Source organism: Hypanus sabinus, unplaced genomic scaffold, assembly GCF_030144855.1.
Source record: "Hypanus sabinus isolate sHypSab1 unplaced genomic scaffold, sHypSab1.hap1 scaffold_339, whole genome shotgun sequence".
Classification (NCBI taxonomy): domain Eukaryota; kingdom Metazoa; phylum Chordata; class Chondrichthyes; order Myliobatiformes; family Dasyatidae; genus Hypanus; species Hypanus sabinus.
Window position 1 is genome coordinate 237,956 of NW_026781243.1, and position 22,539 is coordinate 260,494.

Here is a 22,539-nt window from a genome sequence, read left to right on the forward strand (position 1 = left end):
TATCTCCGACTGCCAGCAACTCGCTGGTGGTGCACACCTACAACACTTGGAGCTCTTAACGTACAGCAGGACATTGCCACCATTAAACCTACGCTTACGTGCAAATTCGGCAAATCTTGCTGACCCCGAAGAAGCGGCTGCGACCACATGCGCCGAGAACTGGACCCACCCCGGCAACAGTAACTGGCAGGAATGGATAGACTGGGAGTGAAACAGAGCGATGTTGGGGGAGAGAGAGAGAGACTGTGGGGTGAGAAAAAATGGAGGGTAAGAGAAAAACTGGGGGTGGCGGAGCAACCGGGGCAGAAGTGAGAGACTACCAGAACATAGAGTCAGACGGGAGAAAGATGGAAGGAAGAGAAAAGGGGGAGAGGAAGAGGGTAGGCGTGAGAGGGAGAGAAACGGGGGCAGAGAGGAGAGAAGAGAGAGAGAGACGGGAAAGAGAGTGACGGAGGGCAAAAGAGAAGGGAAGAGAGACAGGGACAAAATCTGCGTAGATATTCGAGGAAAATATACGGCAGAGAGAGAGGGAGGGGCCGCAGGAGAGACGGAGAAAGGGTTGAACGATAGAGACACGGTGCAAAGAGATTCGGAGTAAAAGAGAGACGCAGGCATGGGCGGAGACAGGGGATGAGAGAGAGAGTGTGTGAGAGAAAGAGAGGTGGAGAGAGAGAGAGAGAGAGAGAGAGAGAGAGAGAGAGAGAGAGAGAGAGAGAGAGAGAGAGAGTGGCGAGAAAGATGGAAGAAAAGAGAGTCGAGGGAAAACAACGTAGAGAAAGTGGGAGGCGAGTGAGACTGGAGGAAGTCCTTTCAGGGGCAAACAGTAGCGATCAGGATAGTGGCGAGAAGGAGAAGAGAGGGACTGGAGGATTGAAGAGACTGGGAGAGACGATTGGGCTGGATTGCGAGTAGCTGGAGAGAGACTGGGAGGAGAGATTATGAGCGAGTCTGGTAGGGGTGGGTCAAAACTACGTTTTAGGGAGAGAGAGTCGGCAGATAAAGAGTCCGGGTTAGAGACGAGGTGCGTAGGGTCTGACAGAGAGAGAGACGGGGAGGAGAGGTTATGAGCGAGTCTGGTAGGAGTGGGTCGAAACTACGTTTTAGGGAGAGAGAGTCGGCAGATAAAGAGTCGGGGTTAGAGACGAGGTGCGTAGGGGCTGACAGAGAGAGACGAGGTGCGTAGGGGCTGACAGAGAGAGACGGGGATGAGGAAGGGTGCGGCTTTATGAGTCAGTGAAAAGGCTTCTGTTCGTTGTGGATTTAGAGGGCTTTCCGACACGCAGGATATTATGGGATTGCACTCCCATCATTGTACAGTCCCCGTGAAATATTCACTCTTTTCCATCGTGCTGACCACTCTCTCCCCGACAACTTGAATCCATTCCTTCCAACACGTATCGCGATCTCCTATCGCGTATCGCCAGCATCACCTTCCCTTCCTGTCTCCACAGTCACCACTTTCATGACGCCCTGCCTCTCCTATCTGACCCTCACTCCCTCTATCTCCTACACTCCGCAGAGATAGCCCTACCTGCCCTGTGCGGCGCCCCCTGCAGTTCTCGGGCGGGACGGCATCTGAGTGATCCTTGCAGTCCGTGAACACAGTCGGCCTTCCCTCCCGTCAGCTGGTTGGAGCCGCAGCTGGAGCTCAGTGTAGGCTGGAGGCGTGCCCGAGAGGAATCTTCCCCTCCCTGAGCGAGAAGCTGGTGCGGGCCGTAGTCCCCCATACCTCGGAGCATCCGGTCCAACTCCCTCTCCTCTTCGAAAGGAAGACCCCGGGTGCCTAGCCTCCTGTGACCCAGAATGCCCGCAGCCTCCAGCCGAGCATTTTAGGCCTGCGGCATGCTTCTGTCCCAAGCACAAACGGAACTAACGTAGAGCGACCTTCCCGGGACTATGTACAGAGCAGCCTCTCTTCCCTTTCGTGCCGGGAAGGGGCCGGGTCGAGGGTAACCATTCACCTCAACCTCTACAGAAGGTATTCTGTAGCTTTAAGGAGAACTCCAAAGCAGTCTAGATGTATGGAAGAAGAGGATGGTTCCAGTGAGAGTAGGTCCGGTCAGGAGTAGAAGATGAAACGTCAGGCTGGAGGCGGGGGAGGAATGGCAGATTCGTAATGAAAACTTCCCTTCAGTAATCACAAGTGAGAGGGAACTTGACGTTTGTGAGGACAGCGTTGAACGGGCTGACGTGCGATATGGTTAGGTTAGGAGAGAGGATGTACTGCAAACTTTGAAAAATAAACCACTTGGACAGATAAGTCCTCTTGCATGGTCGTGCTAAACAGCGAGAAGCAGGCGGAAGAGATTGCTGCACCCATTGCGATGATCTTTGCGTCATCACTGACCGCAGAGTCGGCATCAGTGGATTGCAACGGGAAAGGGATCAAAGATAACTCTGTAAATTACAGCCCAGTGTGTCCTACTTCAATGATGGGCAAACTATTGGAGAAGATTCTTAGGATTTAGGAGCATCTGGACAGGCGTAACCTGGTTAGGGAGGATGAGTATGGCTTTGTGCGGGACAGGTCATGCCTCGCGAGCCTGACTGAATTCTCTGAGGTGGAGGCAAAGCACGTTGATAAAGATAGAGAAGTTGATATGGTGTAACTGGACTTTAACAAGGCACTTAGTACAGTTAACCACAGTAGGACCTTTCAGAGCGCTAAAAGACTTGGTGTCCAGGAAGGTTGGCTGTTGAATTCACAACTGACGCCCACAGAAGGCAGAGGATTGTTGTGGATGGAGCGTTTTCTCCCTGGATGCTTGTGATCGGTGAAGACCTGCAGAGATCCGAATTCTAGACTGAATTGCACGTCACGGGTATGGGGTGGTCGAGTCATTCATTGACAGAGATCAGGTCTCTGCAATACGACCCATGTGTGCACTGGTAAACGTTGTTCTTCAAACTGTGCACAGCCCCCGCGAATTTCCCGAGGACAGGTTCCGTTTTTGATCGCAGGCCTCTGGAATATCGCTGTAGATCTTTTACAGTGTCTGGGGGAATATGTGCAGTGTATTTTATTGTAACACATGTCAGCTGTCACTGTGATTTCCGTCACTCAAACCGCCCGGAATGACCGGCACGAGAGAAAGAAAAGATGAACGAATGTTCCCCTTTAATAAAGAAGTGTTCTCCATTTACCTCCCAAAAAACTCCCTCCCTCGATTTCAGAAGTGACTGTGCTCCGTCAAATGTTACAAGATAAATCGACATTAAGATGAATGTCTACTTTCAAAGCAACACAGATATATATTTAAAAAAATCCCTTTTAAATAGCTGAAGCCAGGTATCATGGAAAATAACATTAAAAAAGCACATCATATTTTGTTTTAAAGTAAATAGATTGCAATATCCCTTGAGGAGTCAAATTCATAACACGGGGACAGAGTGAGTAAAAATAGTTTAACGTAAGTGTTTGTGCAGTTGGTTTTCACTAATGTCCCTGACGTAACAGCCATGCTAATTGCCTCAGTGGAATTGTTCTCTGCTCAATAAAAGTCTGATAAACCGATTACCAGTCCATCTGAGCAGCTGAAACGTTCCGTACGACTGAACGCTGCTACTGGCGGAATATGGGATATCCGGCGATTTACTACATCGCGGCCATTTTCTATCCCTCACTTGTAGCGGTTGGTGTCCCCGGTAAGATGCCGGAGCTGGTCACTTTATGTATGGTGCCGTCGTTACTCCGCTGCGGTATCCGCACTGTTACTAAGCACAGATGCTACCATCGGCTGAAACGTGTTTCTGGAATGGAGGATTCAAGCATCTCATTGTTTTATATTTGATTTCGTACTTCGATCGAAGTGATTTTTTTGTCAATTATGTTCGTGCCGATAATGACATTGTTTCGTAATTTTACCTCGCTAGGCTTTCTGATTTGATGCTGGTCTCTGCTTTTCTAGTTCCGAGTCTTTATCAGTGCAGACACTTCGATCTTATAACAACGTAGCAGCTTATTTAAATGACGGTCCAGTCTATTTCCCACACGTGGGTCTGTTCTGACATGTCAATAAATGATAAATTGCGTTTTCTATTTTTTGATTCCACTTTGTCACCGCTGCAAACAATCCCTTCAACTCTTTCACCTCCAGTGATGGAAATGGTGTTGTTTACTGGAACGATCTTCCATCCTCCGGTCCGTGTGTCGTGGAACTCGGATTCTTTCCTGTAAACTGTCGGTAGGTAACCAATCGACTGACAGTCACATCCGTCATTGTCCTCCAGCCGGAGTGCAGCGACGGAGACCACAGACACTGGATTCCCGCTTTCCACTTCCAAACAGACCGTATCCATGTGGGCATTCCGAGAGTGGCTGCTGACCATATCTGTGTTTTGATTTCCAATTTCTTAGGTTAATTTACCAGCGATTTACTGTTACCTGGCTGGAATTGCCGCAGCGGATCTGATGATGGTTATCGTTGTTGCTTTAGTGGAACAGATCAGCAAGATCTGCATTTATTCAAATAATTTTTCAATTTTTTTCCCAATATCTTGCAGTTAATTTAACGGCGATTGTCATCCTATCTCGTGGAAAATGCGGACTCTCCAAATGCATCACCCGTTACCTGGTTGGAATGGCAACAGCGGATCTGATGGTGGTTATCGTTGCTGGTTTAGTGGATCAGACCAACAACATCTACATTTATTCCAGATCGCTGCTCATCACTCCTATATGCGCTCTGACACTTATATTTGTCGGTGTAACGACGGACTGTTCTGTATGGTTCACGGTCAGTTTTACGTTCGATCGCTTCATCGCAATATGTTGCCGAAAGCTGCGGGAGCGATACTGCACCGAGAGAACAGCAACGGTGGTTATGGTGACCGTACTTATAGTGAGCTGCGGAAGATGTGTCCCGTATTATTTTGCCATTGAACCTTACGTCATCATTGACAACACGCCGTGGCGTTGCACCGCCACACATGAATATGCTACTTCACCCGTGTGGAAAGGATACCAATTACTAATAAATATCTTAACTCCAATGCTACCAATCGGGTTAATCCTGGTGTTTAACGGGCTAACCTTAAGGCATATCGTTGTGGCAAATAGAGTCCGCAGAAGGCTTCGGCACAGCAGCAGCGACAATCAGAAAGATGCCGAGGTGGAAAAACGCAGAAAATCGATGATTTTGCTGTTTTCTATATCCGCTAATTTCATATTATTGTGGATGCCCAATGTAGCCCATTCCCTGAAATGGCAAGTGCAAAACTATTTTTACCAGGACAGATATTTGAGTTCCCCGGTATACATCCTACAACAATTTGGGTATATTTTGCAAATGCTGAGCATGTGCACCAACACTTGTATCTACACACTGACACAGAGGAAATTCAGAGCAGAGCTGAGGAATGGACTGACGTATGTGTTTACATTAAATGGCCATCTGTGTAGATAACGCCCGCGTCTAATGACAATACCGCAGAGCTTTCAAATAAAGCCGTTTTACAATGAACAGGTTTGGCAATTATGTCATAAATTCAAACAATCATCTGCCTGGTCATCCGGAAATTGCAGAATTGGCGGCAGATTGCTGACTTCATACAGATCAGTTAGGTAACAATACAAACGCTCAATGTTGCTGGGCTGATTGTTATATTGGTTGAAGTGTGTTCAGAGTATCACAGACGCTGGACTGTCACAAGGGCAGGAATGGGTTCAGCAATCTCCTTGTTTCAGATGTTTCAAAATGGACAGGGTCGGGTAACAGAGTGTAAAGGGAGTGCAATGGCAAAACAGGGATCGTATCGCAGCTGCAGAAAGGGAATACAACGTGGAGCGTTCGTTTGTTAATAGACTGTGAGACGAACACAGAAACATGAAGGACGCGAAGACACTATATGGAGTACTCTGTACAGCCGCCCACCAGATTAAAAAAAAACAAACTCAACGCCAACAGTGAGGAACCGATCGGGAGCGGAACATGAACATCGACCATGTTATTGGCAAAACTTCCCTAATATTCTTTGGCACCTCCCCATGTTTAAAGGTTGAGGTATGGCATAATTTCACAGTTGTGTCCAGGAAGGACTCATGTCACTATGAAAAGAAAGGCGGTCTGGCAGACGGTCCATACCAGATCTAGTATTAGAAAAGCAACTGGGTAAGGTGACAAATCTCTCTGCGGGTCAGGATGTCAGAGAAATTGGGCAGAACTCCCCGACATTCACATTGCACGGGGATCGGGCCAGGGAACGTGGAATGTATTTAATTGGGGGTCTGCGATGTATGGTGCTCCCTGGCAGGAACTTGGGAACGTACATTGGGAAATGATGTACTCAGGGAAATACGCAACAGATATGTTGGTATTGTTTAAGGAGCATTGACATCAGGTTCAGTAAGAGTCTGTCTCATTGATGCAAGGAAAGGATGATAGCGTAAAGTAAGCCTGGCTGACAAGAAAGCTGGAACAGCTCGCCAAGAGGAAGAAAGAAAGTTACTTAAGGTTCAGGAAGAAAAGTTCGGGTAGGGTTATGGTGAGTCAACGTGGTGTTTTCGAGGGGCATATTGTCCTTTAAGAACCAGATTGAATTATTTGTAACAGTGAAAAACAAACAGATGAATCAGAACAATCAATGTGGATGTAATAATCTTGCTCAGGCGTTTGAACCTTTCCCAATAGTGGAATCATTCAGAAAGTCAGGAGGCATAGGATCGAGGGAAACCTGGCTGTGCTAATTCGGAATTGGCTTACTCATAGAAGACAGATGATGTAGTAGATAGAGTGAATTCTGGCTGGAAGACAGCGGGCAGCCGAGTTCCCCAAGGAGCGTAGAAATTTCGGTAGACTTTACAACTATATTAGGACTCTGTAGCGATTCACGGAAATAACCGATTTAATCTGACCACCCTGCAGTAGCTGGATAATTTATGGAATTAGGGCTGCCGATGTAAGCAAATCGCTGAGCAATTGATTGCATCGCCACGTTGTCTAAACTGACCTGTAATTTACATCTTACAGGGCAGTTGCTACAATGAATTCAAAACAATCTTTTCCAATGGAACCCTACAACTTAAAACCAGCATTTCAAAGTGTTGAGCAGAAGCTTTTTGGTGCTCACTAAAAGAACTAGCCTTCCAAAATGATGATTCCAAATTCCCAGTTCAAGTGCACACCATTTTGTCCTAATACAAATTTACCTCTGAATCCTGGTTTTATCGTATAACCATATAAATATTACAGCACGGAAACAGGCCATCACGGCCCTTCTCGTCCGTGCCGAACGCTTACTCTCACCTAGTCTCAACGACATGCACTCAGCCCATAACCCTTCAATCCTTTCTTGTCCATATATCTACAAATTTTATTTTAAATGACAATCTCGATCCTGCCTCTACCACTTCTACAGGACGCTCGTTCCATACTTCTTTATTCTGTCAGTAAAGAAGTATCCCCTCGTGTCACACCTAAACTTTTGCCCCCTGACTCTCAACTGATGTCCTCTTGTTTGAGTCTCCCTACTCTCATTGGAAAAGCCTATCCACCTCAACTCTATCTATTCCCCTCATAAATTAAAAAACCTCTATCAAGTCACCACTCAATCTTTTACGTTCGAAACAATAAACAGCTAATTTGTTCAACCTTTCTCTGTAACTTAGGTGCTGAAACACAGGTAAGATGCCAGTAAATCTAGTAAATCTCCTCTGTACTCTCTCTCTATTTTGTTGACATCTTTCCTATAATTCGGTGACCAGAACTGTGCACAATACTCTAAATCTGGCCTTAAATTTTGCCTTGTACAATGTTAACATTGCATCAAAACTCCAATACTAAATGTTCTGATTTATAAAGGCCAGCATATCAAAAGCATTCTTCACCACTATATCAACATGATATCCCAACTTCAGGGAACTATTCACCATTATTCCTAAATCAATCTTTCTACTGCATTGCTCAATGCCTCCATTTACCATGCATACAAAAATGTAGCACCTCACACTTATCAGCATTAAACTCCATCTGCCATCTTTCAGCCCACTCTTCTACCTGGCCTAAATCTCTCTGCAAACTTTGAAAACCTACTTCATTGTCCACAACGCCACTTACCTTAGTATCATCTGCATGCTTACTAATCCAATTTACCACCCCATCATCTGGATCATTAATGTATAATACAAACAACATTGGACCCAGTACAGATCCCTGAGACACACCACTAGTCACCGGCCTCCAACCTAACAAACAGTTATCCACCACTACTCTCTGGCATCTCCCATCCAACCACAGTTGAATCCATTATACTACTTCAATATTAATACCTAATGATTGAACCTTCCTAACTAATCTTCCGTATGGTACCTTGTCAAAGGCCTTACTGAAGTCCATATAGACAACATCCCCTTCTTTACTCTGGTCAACTTTCCTAGTAACCTCTTCAAAAATTCAATAAGATTTGTCAAACAAGACCTTCTACGCACAAATCCATGTTAACTGTTCGGACCCTGTCTATCCAGAAAATTATATATTCCATCTCTAAAAGTACTGATCCATACTGACTATCGCTAATGTTCCTGTTTGTCCAGACACTTCCCTTCATACCCCATGACCAGCGTAGCTGAACACGAAGGACAATTCCTCATTACGTGATACTTGACGTGTCCCTTCCAAGCAAAACTATCCATATCATTCAGCGGCCGGTTCTGACATATATGGCCTATTGCTGTTAAATTCTCCTGCAATATTATCAGACGCATTGAGAGTAGTCTGGAATAGGAAGGAGACGTAGCTTTAAATAACGAATCGACTGGACTTAAGTAGTAAGATGCGATACACTACATGGAGCATAGAACATAGAATGTTAGCCGAACCAGATTTAATATCATAGGCGTATGTCGTGAAATTTGTTAACTTTACGGTAGCAGTACAATGACATGCACGATGATTAAATAGAGTGGGAAAAAAACGAGTTGCAGGTGGCAGCGGGGAAGAAGCTGTTCCTGAATCGCTGCGCGTAGGCTTTCAGGCTTCTGTATCTCCTTCCCGATGGTAACGCTGTGTCGTTGGCGTGTCCTGTTGGTGGGCAACTTTAATGATGGACGCCACTGCTACACAAATCGCCCCTTGTAATAATGATCAGTGAGATACAGAGAAGCTGTGTTTATCAACAAGTAACTTTTATTATTTGAAGTAAAATACAGGTAGATTCACATGCTATCTATCTGTCTGCACCGTACGAGAACCCCTGACACTCCATGAACATTCAATGGAGAAAAAAAGGCACTACCCGGGAAAGGAGTCGACGCTGGACAGAGAGTCGAGAGAGAGGAACAGGGGAGAAAGAGACGGGGACAGAGATTGGTGAGGTAGCGAGAGATAGAGGAGGGTAGAGAAAGAACATGGGGAGGGAGGCCGGGGACGTCGAGGAATCCCGGTGTGGAGAGAGATCGGGGATTGGGGAAAGGATGGACAGGGAGATCGGAGGGGGGACGGAGTTCTGTGTCGGCAGAAAGCAGGAGGCGGATAGCCGAGGAAAGGAGTGAGAAACGCAGAGGGAGAGGGAGACGTGACAAAGAGAAACTTTGCAGAGACAGGGGGCCCGGAGAGTGACTGGATGAGAAAGCGAATGTTGGAGGGAACGTCCGGAGGGAGGGCGCGGGGTTGGGCTAGGTAGAGAGAGAGGCTGGGAAAGAGAGGCCGGGATTGGGGAGAGACGGGCTAGAGAGAATTTGAGAGACGGGTGGGAGGAGAAAGAGACTGGGGATTGTAGAGAGAGACAGCGGAGAGACTCTGAGAAGAAAAGGACGGGAGGGAGAGAGAGACGCAGCCGAGATTCTAAGAGAGGAGAAATGGCAAAGGGAGAAAGAAACTGAGGGAGACCGGGTTGGGCGGGGATAGAGCTACGGTACAGAGATAGAAAGACTTCGGAGAGAGGGACTAGGAGGAGAGACTTGGGAGAGAAACTGGTGTAGAGAGAGACAGAGGGCTCAGAGAAAGACCAGAGGGAGGGAGACCGGGGAGGTCGAGAGATCTGGGGTGAGAACAGATCTTTGGGATGGAGAGAGGTCGGTTTGAGGAAGGAGACTATGAGAACTCGGGAGGGGAGAGCCTAAGACAGGTGTTGGGGGAGAAAGGTAGGAGTAACGGCGGGTAAGGAGAGAAATTCATGGCAGGAAGAGGTGAGAGGGAGAGACCGGGATGGTGATTTAATCATGGAGAGAGAGGCAGAGTGGCCGGGGGCAGGGGAGAATGGGTTGCTGTAGGGAAGTGTGAGACGGAGAAGTCTTTCGATAAATGCACTGGATGATCAGGGGATTCTCCTTCCTGCAGGGCATTCTGGGATTACAGTGCTTCCATTCTGAAGTCCCTCTGAAACAAGCAACCACTGACCTCTCCCACCCAGCCGGCTTGACCACACTCCTTCCCACACTGTATTCCCGACCTCGCTTTCCTGAACCGGTTTACGCGATCTTCACCCTCTCTCTCCCTCTCTGTGATCACATCCGTTGGCTCCTTTTAGGAACGCGCAAAGTAATATGATGAAACATACTTAGTCATGTTAGTAACGGGACATTCTGGACTATATACAGCGTGGGACCTTCTCCCCGGAGCCCCTTTACCCGCCTGTCGGCTGTATAACCGGCCCGACCAGAAAGGGAAGCTATTCGCCTGGAAGCACCCGTTGGGGGTGGGGGGGGGGGTGGTACTATCATGGTCTTGATCGTCAATTCCGTATTTTCTTTTATGTTCCTTTGATTGCGCCACGATTCCAACTGCTTATTTCCCATTTGCTGCTAAATCCCTTTGATAACGGCACACCTATCTTTCATCAGGAACTGCAGCATTGGAACCGCGGATTTGCAGCCACTAGTTGCCTGATCGTTGGTTTTGCCTGTGTGGTAATTAACGTTTCCCGACCGCTTAGGACCGTATCTTCTAAGTTTTTCCTCCAGTATCGAGAATTACCTGTGAAACTCCATTTCTTCGTGTCAAGTTCAGTTTTCCAAGTTGAATTCCAGTTCAGAGGTTTACCCGTGAAACACAGTCTTTTCGCATCAACATAAGTCTTCTAATGTTTTACTTCAGTGTAACTCTGTCTCTCCGGACTAAGAAGAGTTTTATCCGCCTTTTCTTTCTCGACGCTCCGTGTCAAGATATATTCTGTCCGACGCCTCCTGCCTACTTGCTCTCCCTCCTGTTTGCCGTTCACGTCTGCATCCTAACCAATTCTCCATGCCTGTGTCCTGCACTTCGGTTCGCCTCATTCGTTGTATCAAGCACATCCTCTTCCTTAACATCTACACACTTAATATTTTCCGTCCACTGCAAATCACATCTACAATTGCCAAGAAACTTTTTTTGATCCGTAGTTAATACTGAAGCAAAGTATTCATTAAGTACCTCTGCTATCTCCTCCGGTTCCCTACACACTATTACACGTTCACAATAGATTGATACTATTCTCTCACATCTTATCCCCATTGCTCTTCCCATACTTCTAGACCGCCTTGTGATTTTCATTAATACTGCTCGGAAAGGCCTTTCATTGCACCTCAGGCTCTCGTGATTTCGATCCTAATCTCCATTCTGGTAGCATTAAAATCTTCTGGTTCAATATCATTACCTGTTTTTCTAAACATTTCGTAAGCACTTCATTCTGTATCTGCCCATCTCTGCTGCAGTGTGAGAGTGTGAATTCCATTCGGTATCTGACACTCTCTACTACCGTGCAGTGTGGGTTTCATTCTACATCTGTCTGGTCCAGCGTTACGGGTGTTCTTTTAGTCCCGTACCTGTGAATATCTGACTCAGTGTGAGCCACTGGGATTTTTTTTCCTTCTTTCACGCTGTTCCACCAATCTAGTGAATACTCTTAAAATAGAATCTGTATTCACTGAGCTATTCTTAAAACAACAGCCTTCTGCAATTGGATGATGTTAGAATTGTGAGAGAGAGTGCAGTAAAGAATAATGATGGTCTTCGCTAAAACACACAGCACCAACTGGGCAGCATCTGATCCGTAAATCTCTATTTTTTGGCAACACAGCTTCTGAAAGGCGGAATAAAAATAATCAAACTAAATATATTAACTAATTTAAATAGATAAGTGTGTAATTAATTTCATAAATTGAACGAAATAAAATCCACCAAGACAGCCTGGCACATGCACCAGCATTATTTATATGAATATATTTCCCTCAGCAATTCTAAATTGCTCCTTCACCGTGTATCAATGCACTCTTACATTTGCTGATTCCGTTACATATTCCTCAAAGTGAATCAGAACGTGAATCTATTCGAGTTATGTCCCACTCATAAATAATATAAGAATCATTTCGATTTTCTTATGGCAGTTTCGGACTAGTCTGCAATATGCCATGCATTTTGATTGGGAAAATTGTAACTACGTTGTTCGCTGGAGCACTGAAAGAGTTTGTGTGTAGTAATTCGAGGGAAGCTCAACTTTGACGTTTGGAATCATCCAAAGGTCCGCATTGCAGCAGGCGGTTGACTGATGAACTCTGAGAAATTGCTGTCACTGCTACGTGAATGCACAACCGGGAATCTTCCGCTAGTCAGGGACATGGTGGCGGGAGAGCTTGTTCCGGTGTTGCAAGACATCGTGTCCGATGTTACACCCGTCAGTACCGAAGACATGGATGAATAGAGTTGAATGGACCGAAGATGATGAACAGAATGATATTACAATGTGAGCACATCACCTGGAAATTGAAGAGACTGGAAGAGAGAAGGTTAGTTCACAAATAGAGAAAGCTTGTAGACGGTGTGAGGAAATCTAGGAATAATGGTGCATATTTCCCTGAAGGTGGAGTCTCATGTGGTGGTGAAGAAAGCTTTTGGAACGCTGTCCTTTATAAATCAGAGCATTGATTATAGGAGTTGGGATGTAATGTTAAAATTTTACAAGGCGTTGGTAAGGCCGAATTTGGAGTATTGTGTACAGTTCTGGTCACCGAATATAGGAAAGGTGGCATCAAAATAGACAGAGTACAGAGGACATTTTCGAGAATGTTACAGAGAGTTACAGAGAAAGGTTGAACACCTTAGGTCTTTATTCTTTGGAGAGCAGAAGGTTGAGGGGGGAACTTGATAGAGGTATTTAAAATTATGAGGCGGATATATAGAATTGACGTGGATATGCTTTTTCCATTGAGATCGAGGAGATTCAAACAAGAGGACATGAATTGAGAGTTAAGCGGCAAAAGTTTAAGGGTAACACGAGGGGAATTTCTTTACTCGGAGAGTGGTAGCTGTCTGGAACGATCTTCCAAGAAGTGCTAGAGGCAGGTTTGATTTTGTAATTTAAAAAAATGAATGAGTATATGGACAGGATAGGAATGGAGTGCTATGGGCTGAGCAAAGGTAGGTAGGACTAGGTTAGAGTAAGCGTTCGGCACGGACTGGAAGGGCCGGGAAGGCCTGTTTGGCTGCTGTAATTGTTATCTGGTTATAAGGTGATACTTCCTCGAAACAACCAAGTACAGCAATCAGAATGAGTTCTGCAATAGAAACAGAGTGATGAGACTTTCTCCAATCAGGCCACGGCCGCTCATTGGTGCGAGTACCGCAATCGGCACTGTGAGCTGCACTGCAGGAGCAGGAAGAAGTGCGATTGACAGGTGAGTCTTGAACACTTCCGCTGTTCTGCACATACTGATAGTGACGCTCGAAAGGCAATATACCTGACAGTAAATCAGGGGGAAAAATACAACTTCGTGGCAAATGATACAACAGCCTGAGATTGTTCACAGAATTGAATCACTACTTTTATTCAAACAGAGAATGGGTGGAGAAATAATGGTAGAACTTGGAAGGTTTGAGATTATCTTTTAAGTTAAAGAGACTGCATCTCACATCATTGGAATGGGAGGTCAATTCATTCACTGGCAGAGCTCAGGTTCCTGCCAAAAGTCCCATGTGTGCGCTATAAATCATTGTACTTCAAACTGCCCACACCCCTCGCTAATTTCCCGAGGACACAGGTCTCTGGAATATCGCTGCGGATCTTTTAAAGTGTTCGGAGAAATATAAGTGCAGTGTTAGTGTAATGCGAGCCAGCTGTCATTGTTTATTCCATCACACAACCCGCCCAGAATGACCGGTACAAACGAAAGAAAAGAATGAATGAATGTCCCCCTATAAAAAAGAAGTGTTCTCCATTTCACCTGCCAGAACAAACTCCTTCCCGCAAATTCAGAAGCGCATGTGCTCCGTCAAATGTTACAAAATAAATTGACTTCAAGATGAATGATTATTTTAAAGCAACAATCTAAAAATATTCCATTTAAATAACTAAAGCCTGGTCTCATGGAAAATAACATGGGAATAAAAACACATCAAATTTTGTTTTAAAGTAAATAGATTGTAATATCCCTTGCGGAGTCAAATTCATGACACGGGAACGGTGAGTAAGAATAGTTTAACGTAAATGTTTGTGCAGTTGGTTGTCACTAATGTCCGTGACGTGACAACCTCGCTAATTGCCTCAGTGGAATTGCTCTCTCCTCAATAAAAGTCTGCTAAACCGATCACCAGTCCATCTGAGCAGCTGAAACGCTCCGTACAACTGAACGCTTTTACTGACGGAATATGGAATATCCGGCGATTTACTACATCGCGGCCATTTTCTATCCCACACTTGTAGCGGATGGTGTCCCCGGTAAGATGCCGGAGCTGGTTACTTTATTTATGGTGCTGTCGTTACTCTGTTGCGGTATCCGCACCGATACTGAGCACAGATGCTACCATCGGCTGAAACCTGTTTCCGGAATGGAGGATTCAGGAAACTGATTGTTTTATTTACATTTTCCATACTTCGATCGCACTTTTTTTCTTCGTCAGTTACGTTGATTCACATATTGTCTATGTTTACTAATTTCACTTCGCTGAGCTTTCTGAAGTGATGCTGGTCTCTGCTTTTCTAGTTCCGAGTCTCTATCAGTGCAGACACTTAGACCTTGTAACAACGTGGCAGCTTATTTAAATGACGGTCCAGTCTATTTCCGACACGTAGCTCTGTTCTTCTGTATGTCAGTAAATTAGAACTCGTGCTTTACATCTCCTTGACTCAACTTTGTCACCGCTATAAACAATCCCTTCAGCATTTTCACCTCTAATAGTGGAAACGGTGTTGTTAACAGGGCCGACCGAGTGCCCGCGGTACGTCAGTCGTAGAACCCATTTCCACGCTGTCAACTGTCGCAGTTTCGTCAATCCTCTGCCATTCCAATATGCGTCATTATCCTCCAGGCAGTGTGCAGCTAATGATACCGCACACACTGGATTTCCACTTTCCACTTCCAATCAGATCACACCCTGCTTAGAATCGGAAGAATGGGTGCATTCAGAGAGAGTTGCTGTGGACCAGATTTCTATTTCTTTTTCATTTTTTTAAAGTTTATTTAACAACGATTGTGATCCTCTCTCGGGGAAAATGCATCACCCGTCACCTGTTTGGAAAGGAATCAGCGGATCTGATGGTGGTTGTCTTTGCGGCTTCAGTGGAACAGACCAACAATACCCACATTTATTCTATTCACATTTCTAATACTTTTTCAAACTTCTTGCAGTTAATTTATCCGCAATTGTAATCCTATCTCGTGGAAAATGCGGACTCTCCAATTGCATCACCCGTTACCTGGTTGGAATGGCAACAGCGGATCTGATGGTGGTTATCGTTTCTGCTTTAGTGGAACAGACGAACAATATCTACATTTATTCCAGATCCCTGCTCATCACTCCTGTATGCGCTCTGACACTTGTATTTGCGGCTGTGACGCGGGACTGTTCTGTTTGGTTCACGGTCAGTTTTACCTTCGATCGCTTCATCGCAATATGTTGCCAAAAGCTGCGGGAGCGATACTGCGCCGAGAGAACAGCAACGGTGGTTATGGTGACCGTGGTTATAGTGAGCGGTGGGAGAAGTGTCCCGATTTACTTTGTCATTGAACCTTACGTCATCATTGACAACACGCCGTGGCGGTGCACCACCACATATGAATACGTTACTTCACCCGTGTGGAAAGGATACCAATTACTGGACAGTATTTTAACACCATTGCTACCAATCGCCTTTATCATGGTGTTTAACGGGTTAACCTTAAGGCATATCGTTGTGACAAATAGAGTCCGCAGAAGGCTTCGGCACAGCGGCGACAATCAGAAAGATGCCGAGGTGGAAAAACGCAGAAAATCGATGATTTTGTTGTTTTCCATATCAGCTAATTTCATATTAATTTGGATGCCCAATATAACCCATTCCTTGAAATGGCAAGTGCAAAACTATTTTTACGAGGACAGATATCTGTGTTCCCTGTTATATATCCTACAACAAGTTGGGTATAAGTTGCAAATGCTCAGCGTGTGCACCAATACTTGTATCTATACACTGACACAGAGGAAATTCAGAGAAGAGCTGAGGAATGGAATGAAGTATGTGTTTACATTAAATGACCATCTGTGTAGATAACGCCCGCTTCTAATTATAACAGAGGAGTTTTCAAATAAAGCCGTTTTACAATGAACAGGTTTGGCAAATACGTCATAGATTCAAACAATCATATGCCTTGTCATTCGGAAATTACAGAACTGGCATAAGATTTCTCACCTACAGTTCAGGTAGGTAGCGATACAAACTTCCAGTGCTGCTGGATGATTGTCACTTTTGTTGAAGTAAGTTCCAAACTATCACAGAGACTCGACTGTCACAAGGGTAGGGACGGCTTCAGGACTTTCTGGGTTTTAGATGTTTCAAAATGGACAGGTTCGGGTAACAGAGTGTAAAGGGTGTGCCATGTGAAACCAGGGATAGTAGCGCAGCTGCAGAAAGGGAGGACAACGTGGAACGTTCGTTTGTTAATAGACTGGGAGTCGAACACAGAAACATGAAGGACGCGAACACCCGATATGGACAACACTGTAGAGCCGCCCACCAGATTAACAAAAAAAAAACACAACGGGACCAATGAGGGACCGATCGGTAGCGGAACATGAACATCGACCATGTTATTAGCACGGGTAACTGAAACTTCCCCAATATTCCTTGGCACCTCCCCAGGGTTGAAGGTTTAGGTATGGCATAATTTCTCAAGTGTGTCCAAGAAGGATTCATGTCACTATAAGAAGAAAGGAGATCAGCGAACAGTCCATAACAGATCTGCTATTAGAAAAGGAAACGGGTCAGGTGACAACTCTCTCGGCGGGTCAACATGTCAGAGCAACAGGGCAGAAAGCCCCGATATTTACCTTGCACAGGGTTTGGTCCAAGGAGCAGGGAATGTATTTGCCTTGGGTGTCTGCCAGTTATGGTGCTACCTGGCAGTAACTTGGAAACGCACATTGGGAAATAATGTATTCTGGGAAATACACAACAGATATGTGGAGATTGTTTTGGAAGCACTGACATGGGGTTCCGTATAGGATTGTCTCAGTGACACAGGGCAAGGATGACAGTGTAAAATAACCCTGGGAGACAAGAAAATTGGAACGAGTCAAGAGGAACAAAGAAAGAAACTGAACATTCAGGAAGAAGGGATCGGGTAGGGTTCTGGTGAATCACAGAGCAGACTGGAGAGAATGTTAAACTAGACTGAGAGGAGATAGAAGGGGACTAGAAGTCCTTGGCGAGTTGCATTGTGAAGAACAGGGGGATGACGAGAGACAGTGGGAGAAGGTCAGAGGGAAAAGAGGAAAATCTGTGTCTGGAGTCAAAGAAGGCAGTGAAGCTCCTCACTGAATACATTGATGAATATGAACACAGCGTGAAAAGGCAGATATGCACGAACAAGCCGACGCTAAGAAAGAGGATTCGCTGGAAAGTTGGAAAACATTATGATAGATGATTCCCCGGTGCCGGAAGAGATATAGTCCAGGTAATTTTGGAAGGCGAGCGAAGATATTGTTGAGCTTTTGGATAGGAAATTTATTTCTTCACTAGCCATGGAAGTAGAACTAGAAGACTGGGGGGGGGGGTGGTGTGTGACAGATGTTATATCTATTATCTTTGTTGACGAATAGGGATAGTCCGAATTATAGACCAGTGAGACTTATGTCAGTAGTGGGTAAACTATTGGAGAGGATTATTGTCGAGGGACTTTATGAATAATTAGAGAAACGTAGTCGGTCTACTGAGAGTCAACATGGCTTTTAGAGTGGCACGTTTTCCTTTATGAAACAGATTGAATTATTTGGAAAATAACACAAACAGATGAATTAAAGCAGTCGATGTGGGTGCATTAATTTCGGTCAGGCGTTCGATCAGTTCTCCATAGTGGACTCATTCAGAAAGTCAGGAGGCGTGGGATCATAGAAACATAGAAAATAGGTGCAGTAGTAGGCCATTCAGCCCTTCGAGCCTGCACCGCCGTTCAGTATGATCATGGCTGATGATCCAACTCCGAACCCTGTACTTGCTTTCTCTCCATACCTCCTGATCCCTTTAGCCACAAGGGCCATATCTAACTCCCTCTTAATTATAGCCATTGAACTGGCCTCAACTGTTTACTGTGGCAGAGAATTCCACAGATTCACCACTCGCTGTGTGAAGATGTTTCTCCTCATCTCGGTCCTAAAATCATAACCTTTATCCTTAAACTGTGCCCCTCGTTCTGGACTTCCTCAACATCGGGAACAATCTTCCTGCATCTAGCCTGTCTAATCACTTTAGAATTTTATACGTTTCAATCAGAACCCCGCTCAATCTTCTAAATTCCAGTGAGAGTAAGCCCAGTCGATCGAGTCTTCCGTCATCTGAAATACCTGCTAAACTAGGAATCAATCTGCTGAACCTTTCTTTGTATTCCCTCTATGGCAAGAATGTTTTTCTTCAGATTTGGGGACAAAAACTGCACACAATACTCCAGGTGTGGTCTCACCAAGGATCAAGGGAAACCTGGCTGCGTTGCTACATAATCGGTTTACTAACAGAAGGCAGATGATGTAGTAGATACAGTGAATTGGAAGACAGCGGGCATCCATGAGCTGTTGACTGCACCAGCAGGTTTACTAAACTGACCTGTCATTTACATATTACAGGGCAGATGCTACAATGACGTCAAAACAATCTTTTCCAATTGAGCCCTACAACTTAAATCCAGAATTTCAAAGCGTTTTTCAAAATTTTTGTTTTTGAAATTTCAAAATTTCAGCTGCTTCTGGTGTTCATCAGAAAAAGTCTTCCAAAATACAAATTCCAAATTTACAGTTCAGGGACGCCCCAATTTATCCCGATGCCAACTTACCTCAGAATTGTGGTTTTATCGTATTGGGTGTATCGGGTGAAAGCGAAGATGAATTCAATCAGTCCCTGTCGCGGAAAGAATACTCGGACTTGGAGGAAGAGTGCCGTAGAAAAATACGTTATTTATCACATGATACCACGGGGAGCCCAAGCACCTAAAAGCGGTATCTTGGAACTCGGCTGAACAATAAAGTACACTCTTATTTATACCCAAGTGTACATGACAAGAAGCATCTAACATAAGGAAGAATTTAGAATATAATTCTACAGAATAATGAAGTTACACAGTATGCCCTTGAACAGTTATGGTTATACGTTTGCTTAAGTGCCAGTTCCAGACAAGTATATCAGGCGTGCTCGATCGCAGACATGTGACAATCCACAGGACAAAGATACATAGATATAACAGTTCCCACATCCCATCTACAGCGCACATTTCAATCACACAGTGTACCTAAACCACACATAATTGACTGCAGCCTTGACTTCACACTTTTTTTTCCTGTGAAAAAAACATTAACCCCTTAATTTCACAGTGTCTTAGTATTATTCTTCCATGATTCCTCAGTGAATTTCTTCCTTCTCTTTATGAAGGGGTTCATAGCCATAGGGGCAATGTCTTTCCTTCCCAGTGTGCACCTCTTCAACCCCCTCCTCCACCCCCAGTGCTCCCTGCTAACTTTACCCCTCACCATTTGGGACACCATCGGGACGCCCTTGGGACCGGTCAAGGACCTCATTATCAACTGATAACAGCACAACCTCAGTGCTCCATATACACTGCACCCTAAAGCAAATGTCATGGCAAATATTATATTTCCATGTGTGATCCAGCTTCTATATCCGGAAAACCATCCCCATATTCCTTCACACCAAGATCCTCCACTGCTAACATTTTCCAGTTGTTCTCCCACCTTCGTAATCTCCTTAACCTTCTCCATAACGTGATGGCCTAAGTCAGTTATGTTTTCTGAGGCATCGGGAACGTAAGTACAACATGCCTCTTCATCACAACTATCCTCTTCTTTTTCCCTCACCCGTGATGTGTGATTGTGCATAGAGTAACGCTACCATCTCCCTGACTCTGACTTTGTACGGGCGCAGACCTGGCGAACACATATTTGTATGACACAATGAACTACGACCGCGAAGCAGACCCGGGTAACAAGACCGTAAAAGGGGGGCTGTAGCCAGGAAAATATTCCTTCAATCCCAACTCCATATGATTATTATCCGTACTCCCTTCATGGTAGTCCTCTATTGAGTATATATTTTGCTAATAATCAGTCACTATGTATATAACATGAGGTGCAGGTTAGAAAAGATTTAGATTTTACTCTCGCAATAGCACTTTGTTCTTGGTCCTCAGCGCCGTTCCTCTCTCTCTCTCTCTCTCTCCCTCTCTCTCTCCCTCGGAGAAGATGTCACTGGTTCAGTGTTTTATTTCGTATTCGTGGTGGTGCAACTTGCAACTGGTGGCATGTATTCAATCAGATTTCTCCTTCACCTTAACAGCTGTTTGGGTCCTCAGCAGCCTGGGAGAGGAAGAGGTTTCATTTATTGATCTCACATATATTCTGTCCCCGGCATTAACCTTCAGTTAAATGTGCCTGGGCTTGCCGGACCCACTCATACAATTTCCCTTCCTCCTGACACAATGCTTGTGCGGATTTCTCACTCCATATTATCACTACCCTTTCTGGGGTCTTGGGAGGCTTAGCTCCTGTTGTCATAGGCCACCCCATCAGAATTTCACAAGGGGTAAGTCCTGTATTTCTATTCTTCTGATTTCACAGAGTGTACGTTACTAAGAGCACCGCCTCTGGCCGTCCGGGACCGTTTTGCTGGCAAACTTTTGCCAAAGCCGCTTTTGTTTCCCCGTTTGCTCTTTCCAGCTGAGGACTGAGGCTGATAGGGTATATACAATTTCTTCTGGAACCCCAAGGCTTCCTTCAGTACCTGTACTAATTTATTTGTAAAATGGGTTCCCTCCCGCTATTTATCGCAGGGGAAATCCAAACCTAGGTATAATTTCTTTCATTAATATGTTCACCGCAGTGCTTACGTCATTCCTGGTATTTGGATAGGCCTTCGCCCATCGGAAAAAACATGTCTTCTATGACCAATATATACTTAAACCTCCTTTCAGCAGGCAGATGTACAAAATCAATTTGCAGGTTTTCAAAAGGCTTTCCTGGTTGGAGTAGGTGACCGAATCCAGCGGGCGTATTTCCTCTATTGTTTTGCTGGACAACTAAACTGTGCAACCTTGTCGATAGTTACTGTTATCCCAGGGGTGTACCATTGTTGAGTGATCGCGTGCCGAATCCCTCCTTTGCCCGTGTGAACCGGGCCATGTGCCAGGTGAGCGGGGCAAAAGCAAACAAAGCGGCCGCAACACTCGGCCGTCTGGGTGACGCCATAGCCCGGTACACTGGTAACATGCGGATTTGATCCAGGCACATTTCCTTTCCTGTGAGACAAGATTTTGGGCTTCCTGCAACTGCTGGATGTCAGTACACACAGAGAGCTTCTTCCCTCCCGATTCTACCAGAGGGGTCTGTGGCACAGGTTGTCACTGAAGGGCCACCTGTTTTGCTACCATGTCTGCGAACCATTCTCGCCTGAGGTGTGTACCTCGCACTAAAATATCACTAAAGTCTGTGGCAACTGTATACTTTCTGAAAGCTTCAGTACGAAGGAGGCGTGTTGAATCGCTTTCCCAGAAGCGATGATAAGTCCTCTATATATTCCACAATTGCCCAAAGTCATGTGTTATCCCAAACACATAACGTGAGTCGGAATAAACTTTGGCAGCTTTTCCTTAGGCCAAAACGCAAGCAAGCTCGGGTAACGGCATAGAGTCCCGCCGCCTGCGCTGTTGTTCCTGTTGTCAAGGGATAAGCTTCTGCCACCTCGTGGGCTGTCACTGCAGCATAACCTGCCAGCAACAGATCAACTCTTGGGCGGTGCAAAGAGACATCTTTGAAACGAATTAAAGCAGGGTTATCAATGGGTTCACTTCTCAGATCTGGTGGAGGGGAGTAGTTGTGGCTTCCACTGCGAACAGAGAGTTAATGCCATCCCCATCCTGCTGTGCAGATAGTAACATAACAAAAGTAGCTGGATTAATAGCCGGAGATCTTTTGTACGGACAGTTGCATCGAGAGAGAAACATCACTTCATAACCTGTCCTTCTAGCCGTGGTAAAATGCTGAGTAGCAGCTAAATTCAACAGGAACATTACGGCATGAAGTACCATCACAGTACACGGGCGATCCAATGCAATAGGGATAGATTTTTCTACTATTACATTTAGGTCATCAAAGGCTTTCT